At 42.7% G+C, this 11930-nt stretch overlaps 1 protein-coding gene across 1 annotated transcript in view; it reads right to left on the bottom strand.

Moving 5' to 3' along the window:
* Window positions 1-3639: 3639 nt before the first annotated feature.
* The window catches only part of SHQ1 (SHQ1, H/ACA ribonucleoprotein assembly factor), a 288426-nt gene continuing 280135 nt past the window's right edge, over window positions 3640-11930 (bottom strand). Inside the window, exon 14 of the transcript XR_015151264.1 lies at window positions 3640-3687. The gene's annotated coding sequence lies outside the window, so the exon portion shown is untranslated. The remainder of the gene's footprint in view (window positions 3688-11930) is intronic.

Raw genomic sequence — 11930 nt, 5'->3', positions numbered from 1 at the left:
ATTAATCAGTAAGATCATCAAAAATACCCCCTGCCCTGCCCCCACTTCAACACAACTGTAGTTCTAAATGCAAGAAGGCAGGGTTTTAGCCTAAACTGTTTATTTTAGAGATTCTCTTAGAAGTAAAACCTAAAGCAGAAAAATGACTTATCCAAGCCAGTGGTCAAGCAGGGATTAGACCCTGATCTCCTGATGACCTGTATGAGACTTTTATCACACCCCACTGAATTTCAGTTTAGGTTTAAGCAACTGCCAGGGAACTTCTGTTTCTTACTGAATTTCTGCTTTCCTTTCTTGCAGTGGAAGCTGCCCCATCATTTCCTCTTTTCCTCCCTTGAGAGCTAGCAGATGCTGTGGTTCCAGAGCGTGGTTCCCTCAACCAGAGTAGCAATGGGGACAAGCCTGAGAACTCACCAACAGACACACCCAGAGCGAACTGGCACTGTTTGTCCACACTCTCCACCCTGACCTGTTTATACAGATATGCAAACACACAGCCATTCCTTCATAACCTCTGCTTTCCACCAAAAACTGATAAAGGACAGATAGAGAACACTCAGTTCTAATTGAGCTACAACGAGATGAGGCTGACAGCCTGCTGAGCGAAGTAAGAAGGACATTCAGCAGGGTTGCTGAGATTAGAACAGTTGGACCCTTTCATTAACTCATTCATTCATTCTTCATTCCAGTATTTATTGAACATTTACAATGACTGGGTCCATTCTGCACACCAGGTAACATACTGGCAAGCACAACTTTCCCTACTTTTGTGAATCTTGGCATCTGTGTAATTCCAAAAGCTGGCTCTGCTGCTTACTAGCTGTGTGAGTTTGAGTGAGTTGCTTAATCTCTCTGAATTTCTAACTCTTCATTTATAAGATGAAAAAATGGAAATAGAGTGGTGATGATTAGGTGTCAAAAAGTATGGAAAGGGACTAGCCTAGCTCCTGGCACATCATAAGTGCTTTGGAAGTGGAAGCTATTTTATTACTAAAAATTTAACATTCTGAAGGAGAAATCCTTAAATCTCCATACATATGCAATCTGGACATCAAGTTTTGGCTGAGAATTCTCCATTTTTCCCAAAAATCATGTATAATAAACTTACTTTTTCCAAAGTTGTGTAGTTACATATTGTCAACCAAAATTGTGTATACACTATATACATATTTATAATTCTGTATCCTAAGATGAGGAGAGCAATAGTTTTTATTTGTAGCACACTTTTAAAAGAGTCTTGCATAAGAAATACATGATAATGATAATGACATCATGAGTTTTTTAATATTCTATTCTCTTCCCTGGGCCTCCACTCTTGACAGACACGTTACCTTATTTAGCCTCTGCTGCCTGGTCTTGAAACCTCTAAATAGATTGGTTATTTCAGGCTGGCCAAACCCTTGAAATTATTTGCCAGCAGTCTTTTGGAAACATATCCCCTTACTGTGTGTAAGAGAGGCCAAAGGGAAGGACTGTGTGTTTGTTCCCAGTCCTCTTCCTTCTAAGCCTCTGCTTCAACTGTGCAACTCACAGGAGGAATTACAAGCCAAGGAAGGAGCCTGGCTCTGAGGTCATTGCCAAGTATGTGACCCTTGGCAAGTGACAAAGCTTTAAGAGCCTCTGTTTCTCCATTGGTAAAGTAGGCGGCATATATTTAACTGTATCACTATTAGGATAACCGGTTAAGGTAATGATTAAAAGAGTTACTCATAACCGAAAGGTAACAAGAGGCAGACTTCTTATCACAATCAGGGATTCCCCTAAAAAGCAAACTTCCTGGTCTTCACAGTCATATCCAGGGATGTCCCGATGTGAGGATATGACATCTCTGGAGATTTCTATGTGCCCTTTATATGAGGGGAAGGAGTAGAGAGAAGGCTTCTGCTCACGTGTGGGAGGAGCCCAGGACAGAGGGAACATGTGACCAGAACTGGCTACAGCACATCCTCTACAGCTGGCTTGTCTCCATCCGGGGCTGGCAGGGTTCCTTAGAGATCACCACAAACTGACAGGGTTAGGTACGGGTCTAAACAGCTGCTTCTCTCAGAAACGCGATACACTTTAGGTGCATCAGCTGGATGAATTCAACCTGCAGGCCTTCCATGTTGCTTTCTAAGGCCCCAAGACTGCCTGCACACACTTCTGGCCCTAGAGCTCTCTATACTTGGAAAAGACTTTCTTAGCATTTTCCTTTCGAGAGTTTCCTTCTGTGACAGTTTACTCTGTCCCAGGTGTCATCTTAGGAGCTGGGATCCTAGCAATGAACAGACTAGATTGATCCCTGCCTTCTTGAACTTGAACTTTTGGGAGGGGACGAGGGAAACAGCCCATGGTCCATGTGTGATAAATATGAGGTTGTAATAAATTCTGTAAAAGACTTAGAGCAGGAGTCAGAGAGAGTATCAGAGAGGCTGTCTGAGGAGGTGGCAATTGAGCAGGGATGTGCATGATGTGACCCCTGTAGCTCTGTGGCAGGAGTATCCAGACACAAGGAATGGCAGTGCAAAGGCCCGGAGACACCAGCCAGTCATGACTATCATTCTACACATTATGACATTGAGGTTCCAGAAAATGAAGTTACTTGTCCATGACACAGAGAAACCTTAAATGCATATTACTTAGTGAAAGCTGGGGAAGGCAATGGCACCCCACTCCAGTACTCTTGCCAGGAAAACCCCATGGACGGAAGAGCCTGGTAGGCTACAGTCCATGGGGTTGCGAAGAGTCGGACACAACTGAAGTGACTTAGCAGCAGCAGTGAAAGCAGCTGATCTAAAAAGGCTACATACCATAAGATTCCAACTATCTGACATTCTGGAAAAAGCAAACCTATAGAGATAGTAAAAAGATCAGAGGGTGGGGGTAGGGAAATCATAGGTGGAACACAGATTTTTAGGACAGTAAAAATATTCTATATGCTACTATAGTGATGGATGCATGTCCTTATTCTTTTCTCCGAAGACTGAACCCTAATGTAAACTATGGATTTTGGGTGATGATGATGTTTGTCACGGTCTGTTATCAACTGTAACAATTATACCACTAGTGGGGTAGGGGGAATGTTAATAGTGGGGTAGACAGTACATGTGTGGGGACAGTGGTTATGTGAGAACTCTGTAAGTTTCTACCCAATTTTGGTGTGAACTTAAAATTGCTCAAAAAAGTCTATTTTGATAAAACTCCAAAATAAAAGTAAAATAAGATAAAATAACCAAGGCTACATTTCCTAATAATTTTTAAAATGTATCTTTTTTCTGTCATTTTCTCCATGAATCCACTTCTAACCACCCTAACCAGATTATCAAAATATATTTCCTGTTTGTCTAGCAGTTACCATTTTGGTTACATTAAAATTATTGGGGGATTCATCTTATTTCCTTTACTATAATATTTTGGAAGGTTATGGCAGGAATGACAGTGTACTTCAGTTCTCTTACAGTGCCTTCCCATGCCTTGCCTATTTTGTTGCTGTTTAGTCCCTAAGTCATGTCCAACTCTTTTGCAACCCCATGGACTGTAGCCCACCAGGTTCCTCTGTCCATGAGACTTCCCAGGCAAGAATACTGGAACAGATTGCCATTTCCTTCTCCAGGGGATCTTCCTGATGTAGAGAGTGAACCCGCGTCTCCTGTATTGGCAGGGAGATTCTTCGCCACTGAGCCTCCAGGGAAGCTCCTTCAGATGGTGCTTTAAAAAAAAAAAAGTTGTGAAATTTAATCATTAAATTCTAAATTTCCTGCGCTGTTCAATAAGGTATTCACTAGCCACATGTGAATTAATTTAAAAATAAATTAAAAAATCAGTTCTTCCATTGCACAGGCCACATCCCAAACTCTCGTGTAGTTAGTGGCCAGTACATTGGAGAGATCAGATATAAGTTATCGTCGAAGAAAGTTCCGTTGGAAAGTGATATTTGGGAACATTCTTGTTGACCTTTTTCATTTAGTCCATGAATTAAAACTGTGTTTGCAATGCTTATATCTTATTTCTACATTTAAAAAAAAAAAACAAAAAACAAACGTTTACTTAAAAATTGTTCAAATTACCAGATGGTGCATTCTACATACCATTTACCACTAGAGAAACCAGACTCTTTAAAGAAATGACTGATTCCAGGTCTAGGGCAAAAGTCATATAAGCCTGGCCATCTAGTCTAGGAGTCAACTTACAGAAGCTTCCACTGGCCAGCAGTGGGATGGTCTGAGCATTTGTAAGAAGAACCACAAAGGACTGCATCACATTGCATCTGTAAAACTTCCTGAGTTCATAACAAAATAAAAACAAACAAAACCCTCAGCCCTTTTGAAAGGTGGTAAGGAAACAATTCATTATTCCGAAAACTGGTAAGTAAAAGGGGAAAAAATCATTTATCCTGTTCTTCCTGTAGGAATTGTTCCTCATGGTAACCATAAACAGCTGAGGATAGAACACTGCCTTCTATAAAAGTATTTCAGCTAATAAACACAGAAGGAATAAAATAATCTGAATATCACATTTTGCAAACACCTACTGAAATAATGGATTGAGCAAATGACTGTCAATGACTGGCGTTGTTACAGAGAGACAGGCATGATGGGCCTCCAACTGCAGGAACATACACTGGTGAAGACAGATCTGACCTGTGTGAGACCAAGCCTTGAGGTCATCAGGAAACCAATGACCTAGCAATCAATTATCAGGAAACATAGGGGAGGAGGAACATGTTAAATGGCACCAGTGAGTTAAAATCAGTAAATCCAGACCTTGTGAAACGTTACTGTGTACATGAGGAAAAAACAGATCAAGTAGATAAAAACTTAGAGACATCTCACACAACAACCAAATGCAGCAAGCAATCTTGTTTGGATCCTGATGTAAAGAAATCAATTTTAAAGGGGCAGGAGATGGAGAAGGAAATGGCAACCCACTCCAGTATTCTTGCCTGGAAAATCCTATGGACAGGGGAGCCTGGTGGGCTACAGTCCATGGGAAAAAGATAAAAAAATAAAATAAAATAAATAAAGGGGCAGGAGGAGAGGAAGTAGAGGAAAACACTGATGATATACTTGGTTAAATTAAGGAATTATTATTGATTTTTAAAGATGAAATGATACAGTGCTGAGATTTACTCAAAATAATCCAGGGGTAAATCAGGAAGTAGGTGAAGGGTACAGGTAAGCCTGGCCAGGAGTTGGTGATTCCTGTAGTTGGGTAAAAAAGTTGATCTCTCTGATTCAGTCTCTGCCTTTCCCAGCTCCATCCTATGATCTTTTAAAATAAATTCTCCATGTCAGCAGTTTTCTGGTCTAATTTTGACAAGCAGAGGGGCTTAGGCAGGAATGTTCTGAGGGGAAAACCAGTCTTTGAAAATATCCCAGGGCTGTTTCATTAGAAATCTTAGCAGCAAAATTTCCCCAAATGGCAATGGGTCTTACAATGCTTTACTATCTGCTGAGGTTTTCTTTTTTTAAGGGCATTCTAATCCACTAACCAGACTATCATTCAAGTAATATGCAAATTGCATTATTCTAAAAATTTGCAGGTCAGCCTAGAGAGGTTTTGAATGGCAGTGGGGAAAAAGCTCCCTCCCTCCCTTTTCTCTCCCTCCCCACTTTTCTCTCCCTCTCTGACTTCCTCCTTTTGCAAAAGGTAGAGAAACTCCTCTTTCAATGAATGAGTAACTGAAGCTACTCTCTGAGAGAGCTTCTTTTGTTCTACTCCCTCTTGGCCTCCCATGATGAGTCATAACAAGAACTAGAATCTCAAACCTCCAGCTGGAAGGAGGCTTTTCACATTGGTCAAACTCCCGGGGATAGGCGAATACTGTTTTCTGCTGCTGCTGCTAAGTCACTTCAGTCGTGTCCAACTCTGTGCGACCCCATAGGCGGCAGCGCACCAGGCTCCCCCATCCCTGGGATTCTCCAGGCAAGAACACTGGAGTGGGTTGCCATTTCCTTCTGCAATGCATGAAAGTGAAAAGTGAAAGTGAAGTCGCTCAGTCGTGTCCGACTCTTAGCAACCCCATGGACTGCAGCCTACCAGGCTCCATCCATGGGATTTTCCAGGCAAGAGTACTGGAGCGGGGTGCCATTGCCTTCTCCGAACACTGTTTTCTAAGGGGTTAAAATTTCTCCATGGCCTGGGACTGGTTTCTATCTTCACATTTCCTTCTAGGAAGCCTGACTACCTCTTCTGATTCCTACTCAGTAAATTATAATCACATTCCAGACCTACTCCTGATTCCCAATGAATCAGCTGCAGTTTTGGACATTCTGGCCCTCCTTAATTTCAGAGTTGCCGATAGTTTCGTGGTCTTTCTTAAAGATAGGGCGGCAGACTGTATGTTGTTCCCCTCAATCTAAGCAGTGCTCCTTTCAGTATAAAGACTTCCCAGGGGAAGACTATACTTCCCAACTTCCTGTGTAGCTCTGTATGGCTATTAGACTAAGTTCCAGCTGGAAAGGGTAATGTTGATACCCATTCTGGATCTTGTCTTTAGAAGAAAACAGAGGTGTCTTCCTGGTTCCTTTCCCCCTTCTTGCTGGTTGAGGTCAGAAACAGACTCACACATGGAAGGCATGTGGTGAGACTGGAGTCATCCAACCAATCCTGAATTGCCACCTCTGGACTATGACAGGAGAGAGACATAATTGTACCTTGTGTAAGCCACTGAAGCTTGGAATCTCTCTGTTCAGCTGCTTACCCTGTTTCTTAACTAATACAGATGGCTACCCTGTAACCAGAGGGTATAAATTTTACTTTAGGCAACTCTTGTCACAACTTTATTTCCAAAAACCTGGGGTAGCCCCCCCTCGTCACCTTCTTGTCCCAAATGACACCTGTGAATCCACGCAATGTGGTCACTTTGATGATGTGCCTATTCATGGCTATAAACTCAAGAATCATTTTGTCAGGCAGAATGTCAGGTGCTCAGTTGAGCACCCTATGCCAATATTTTCCCTTAAAAGTCAAATGACAAGGAGGATCTGGAAACACCTGAGAGCACTGGGATGTATTCCTATTTTTCCAAATCCTTAGCGTTTGCATCTTGATTCTTGCTTGGAAAGAGCATTTTCCACCAAGAGCCAATAGCTTTGCCAACACCAGCAGACGTACTCCATTACAACTAATAATGGGACTCAAGCACTTCAGAAGCTTTTACTAATTGAGCCGCTAAATATCTCTATGAAGTAGGTAACCATTATCGTCCCCAATTACTGTCAAGAAGCTGAGTTGCAGAGACATTAAGTGGCTTGCCTGGATCATGCAGTGGCATCGCAAGCAGATTAAGTTTCCGGCTGGAGCCTGAATTTCAACCCCAATCAAGGGAACTAGAATTGGCCTGGAAGTTGGGAGACCTGTATTCTACCATTAACCACTGAATAGAAGTCATTTCCTGTTTCTGTGCGTGCATGTGTGTGAGTGTTGGGGGTGGGGTCTGAATAATCTATCCACCCTCTGTGGTTTTTCCCACTGAAGGCTGAAGAGGAGTTTCCCTGGAAACAACAGACATCCCACTGCTGATTCTCCCAGAAAGTCGTTAATCCTAAGACCCAGAAATAAAGACTTAAGAGAAAATAACCTCTTTATAGGACCAAGACTCAGAGGTGAAGATAGGATAAAGTATGGTCTCCAGGGTGTTCACTGGCGCTGGGAGATGGGCCTAGGACACAGCAGGAGGGAGGGGTGGGAATTCAGGGCTCCTTTCCAGGCCAAACTGCAGACATGGAAGAAGGTGACAACTGGAAGACAGCCCAGTCTGACGGTGACTGCCTCATGTCAAGTTTATGGAGTGACAGGGCGAGGCCAGCAGTCCTGAGAGGAAAAACATGGGGGACTTGTGCCCAAGGAGGAGCAAAGCAGCACCCTGGGAAGTATTCTCAATCAACAGGGAAACCGAGGAGAACAGATGCCCTGCCAAGAGTCCATTGTGAGCTAAGCCATCATAATTTGGGAACAAACTGAAGCCACAGGCTGTGTGACCTAGGACAAACAGGTATCTGGGAAAGGAGCCTGTCCATGTGGCTTCCCTCTCGAACTCCACTTTTTTCTTTTCCTTTTTGTCTGTACCATGTGGCATGCAAGATCTTATTTCCCAGACCAGGTATCAAACCTGGGACCCTGTAGTAGAAACTCAAGTCCTAACCACTGGATGGCCAAGGAAGTCCCCTCAGATTCTTTCTCATTGAGATGCAAGAGCCACAGTCCAGGGCTGCTGGGAATCCAGCCCTAAGGTCCCTGGGCAAGAGTGAGTTAAGTTTCACTCCCCTACAATCCATCCACACTGGCCCTGGCATTTTCGCCACTGGCCCCAGGTTGTAGGTGACTGGCTAAGGTTGAGTTTAGGGCAGACGGCCTTTAGTGATAAGAGTTTGGTTAATTATCACACAGAGAAAATGGAGGGTCCTGTGGTCTGTCTGTTTCCCATACCTGTTTCAAATGAATTAAATTTTGGCTAACTCATTGCAAGGTACACTTCACTGCATTTTGACAAATATCACCACCATGCCAATCAAGATCTAAGACATTCCCAATTGCATGGAAAGTTCCCTCAAGCCCTTTCCAGTCAATCCTCCCACCTTCCAACAAGCAAGCAATATTCTGATTTTTTATCATCTTTGTTTAGACTTGTCTGTTGTAAAACTTGTTATAAATAGAACCATACTGTATGTACTCTCTCTAGATCTGTTTTTAATATGCAAATGATGTTTTCAATTACTTGCCATGAGTAAACATGTCACACCGAGAAGATCCAGTGCATTGATCCTGTGGCTGTGCATCACCCTCAGCACACCTGAATGCCCTGATATGAGTTTACATAGCAGAAATATGTGAACCTCAGTTGTTTGCTTAGCAGCGGCCAGGTGAATCTCTCCTTCCCCCACTCTGAAGTCCTGAAACCTCAGGCCTTACCGCCCTCCAACTCTTCTCCACCAGCCCCAGCACTGAGTAATGACTGTACCCTGAGGGTCCTGGCATCCTGAGAGGTTCTATTTTTGGCTAGAATAACAATTCCCAATGCAGAAATAGAGCTGTTACAGCTTAATAGCTAATAATAATATTAGCTACCATTTACTGAAGGCTCTCCAAGACCCGCTTATGTTTGCATACAATATCTCATGTAATTTTCACAGCTCTCACCCTACTTCCACCCCAGGTATTATCTCTGTTTTACAAATGAGGAAGCTAAGGCTCAGAGAGGTTAGAATGGCACTTCCAATATGTTAATGGGCAAATGATTCATCTGGAGTTCTTATTAAAATGCAGATCCTTATTCAGTACGTCCAGGGCTGGCCTGAGCATCTGTACCTTGTAAAAATTCCCAATTGATGGTAATGGTGCTGGTTCATGGATTACATCTGAAGTAGCGAGATGTACTGGCTAAAGTCAACTACCAGCAAAGGGAAAACCTAAGAAATTAACTCTGAACATCTGCCTCCAAAGCTGGTGCTTTTAACAGTTTTGTTTATGTAGCGGGGAAAAGAAGAGAAAAACAGGCTGAATTCCTGTTTTAGGAGGCGAGTGTTTTTGTTTAGCAAAACACCTTGATGACTATATATAAAATAGATAACTCATAAGGACTTATTGTATAACACAGAGAATTCTATTCAATACTCTGTAATGACCTATATGCAAAAAGAATCCAAAAAAGAATAGATTTATGTATATGTACAACTGATTCACAAACTACAATGTATTCCTTAGTTTCATCTTTTCCACCTTTATCTTTCCCAAGGAAGAGTTCAGTTCAGTTCAGTCGCTCAGTCATGTCCGACTCTTTGCGACCCCATGAATCGAAGCACGCCAGGCCTCCCTGTCCATCACCAACTCCCGGAGTTCACCCAGACTCACGTCCATCGAGTCAGTGATGCCATCCAGCCATCTCATCCTCTGTCATCCCCTTCTCCTCCTGCCCCCAATCCCTCCCAGCATCAGAGTCTTTTCCAATGAGTCAACTCTTCGCATGAGGTGGCCAAAGTACTGGAGTTTCAGCTTTAGCATCATTCCTTCCAAAGAAATCCCAGGGCTGATCTCCTTCAGAATGGACTGGTTGGATCTCCTTGCAGTCCAAGGGACTCTCAAGAGTCTTCTCCAACACCACAGTTCAAAAGCATCAATTCCTCAGCGCTCAGTGTTCTTCACAATCCAACTCTCACATCCATACATGACAGGGTAGTCTTGGCCTAAAACCATCTCCTCAACACCATCCAACACTATAGGTTACCTGTGCCTGGCACGTGCTTGCTGGCATAGTTTCCCTTCTACCTTTACTTCTTCCCATATTTAGAACACAGCTCAAGGCCCTACCATATCTTTGACAGTTCCTTCTCTAATTTGTAAGATGAGGCTCAAACTCAATGGCATTGCTCTATGACATACTCCACACATACGGCCTCAGGGCACAAAGCAGCTACCTGTCAAGAATTTTATGGAAGCTAGAGGGTTGGGGGTGCTTCCCAGGTGGCATTAGTGGTAAAGAACCCACTCCTGCCAATGCAGGAGACTCAGATGCAGTTTCAATTCCAGGGTTGGGAAGGTCCCCTGGAGGAGGAGATGTTAACCTGCTTCAGTATACTTGCCTGAAAAGTTGCATGTACAAGACGAGCCTGGTGGTCTATAGTCCATGGGGTCACAAAGAGTCGGACACAACTAAGCAGACATACACACATGTAGAGCCTCCTGGATAATTCCTTGGCTCCTTGATAGCACTGCTTCCTTGAGCCTCAGGGCTTCTGAAGCTATAGGAAAAAACCAAGATCCAAATTCCAAATAATACCTGCCTTTCTGTTATCACTTAGCTTAGAACAAAGACTCAATGGATATGAGTTTGAGCAAACTCTGAGAGATAGTGAAGGACAGGGAAGCCTGGTGTGTTGCAGTCCATGAGGTTACAAAGAGTCGGACACGACTTAGTGACTGAACAACAAGAACAAAGACAAAGGCATGGTGGTTCCTTTTTGATAAATGCCTCAAGGGGATGTCTTCTGTCTACCCTGAATGAATTAATCATGTATAGCCACATGAAGCATATTAAGGTACAAGCATATTAACTCCTAAGTCATTTATGATGGAAAAGAGTTAGACCATCTAAATATCAATATGACATTGGTTAAACAATTAATGGTATATACATATAGCCATTATGCAGCTCTTATGCAGGAATTACTATGCAAGCAAGAAAAATGGTAGAGAAAAATATTGAATGATGGGAGAAAATAAGATATATTGCTAAGGGGTAACATCAAGCTGGTTTTAGAAAAGGCAGAGGAACAAGGGATCAAATTGCCAACATCCACTAGATCATCGAAAAAGCAAGAGAGTTCCAGAAAAACATCTATTTCTGCTTTATTGACTATGCCAAAGTCTTTGACTGTGTGGATCACAATAAACTGTGGAAAATTCTGAAAGAGATGGGAATACCAGACCACCTGATCTGCCTCTTGAGAAACCTATATGCAGGTCAGGAAGCAACAGTTAGAACTGGACACGGAACAACAGACTGGTTCCAAATAGGAAAAGGAGTACGTCAAAGCTGTATATTGTCACCCTGCTTATTCAACTTCTATGCAGAGTACATCATGAGAAACACTGGGCTGGAAGAAGCACAAGCTGGAATCAAGATTGCCAGGAGAAATATTAATAACCTCAGACATGCAGATGACACCACCCTAATGGCAGAAAGTGAAGAGGAACTAAAGAGCCTCTTGATGAAAGTGAAAGAGGAGAGTGAAAAAGTTGGCTTAAAGCTCAACATTCAGAAAACGAAGATCATGGCATCTGGTCCCATCACTTCATGGCAATTAGATGGGGAAACAGTGGAAATAGTGTCAGACTTTATTTTGGGGGTCTCCAAAATCACTGCAAATGGTGACTGCAGCCATGAAATTAAAAGACGCTTATTCCTTGGAAGGAAAGTTATGACCAACCTAGATAGCATATTCAAAAGCAGA

The sequence above is a fragment of the Bos grunniens genome, chromosome 22 (assembly GCF_055505025.1).
Source record: "Bos grunniens cultivar Pamir isolate PY7600 chromosome 22, Bosgru_T2T1.0, whole genome shotgun sequence".
In the NCBI taxonomy this organism is placed as follows: domain Eukaryota; kingdom Metazoa; phylum Chordata; class Mammalia; order Artiodactyla; family Bovidae; genus Bos; species Bos grunniens.
Note: the sequence above shows the minus strand (reverse complement) of the source record. Positions and strands in the feature narration are given on the sequence as shown.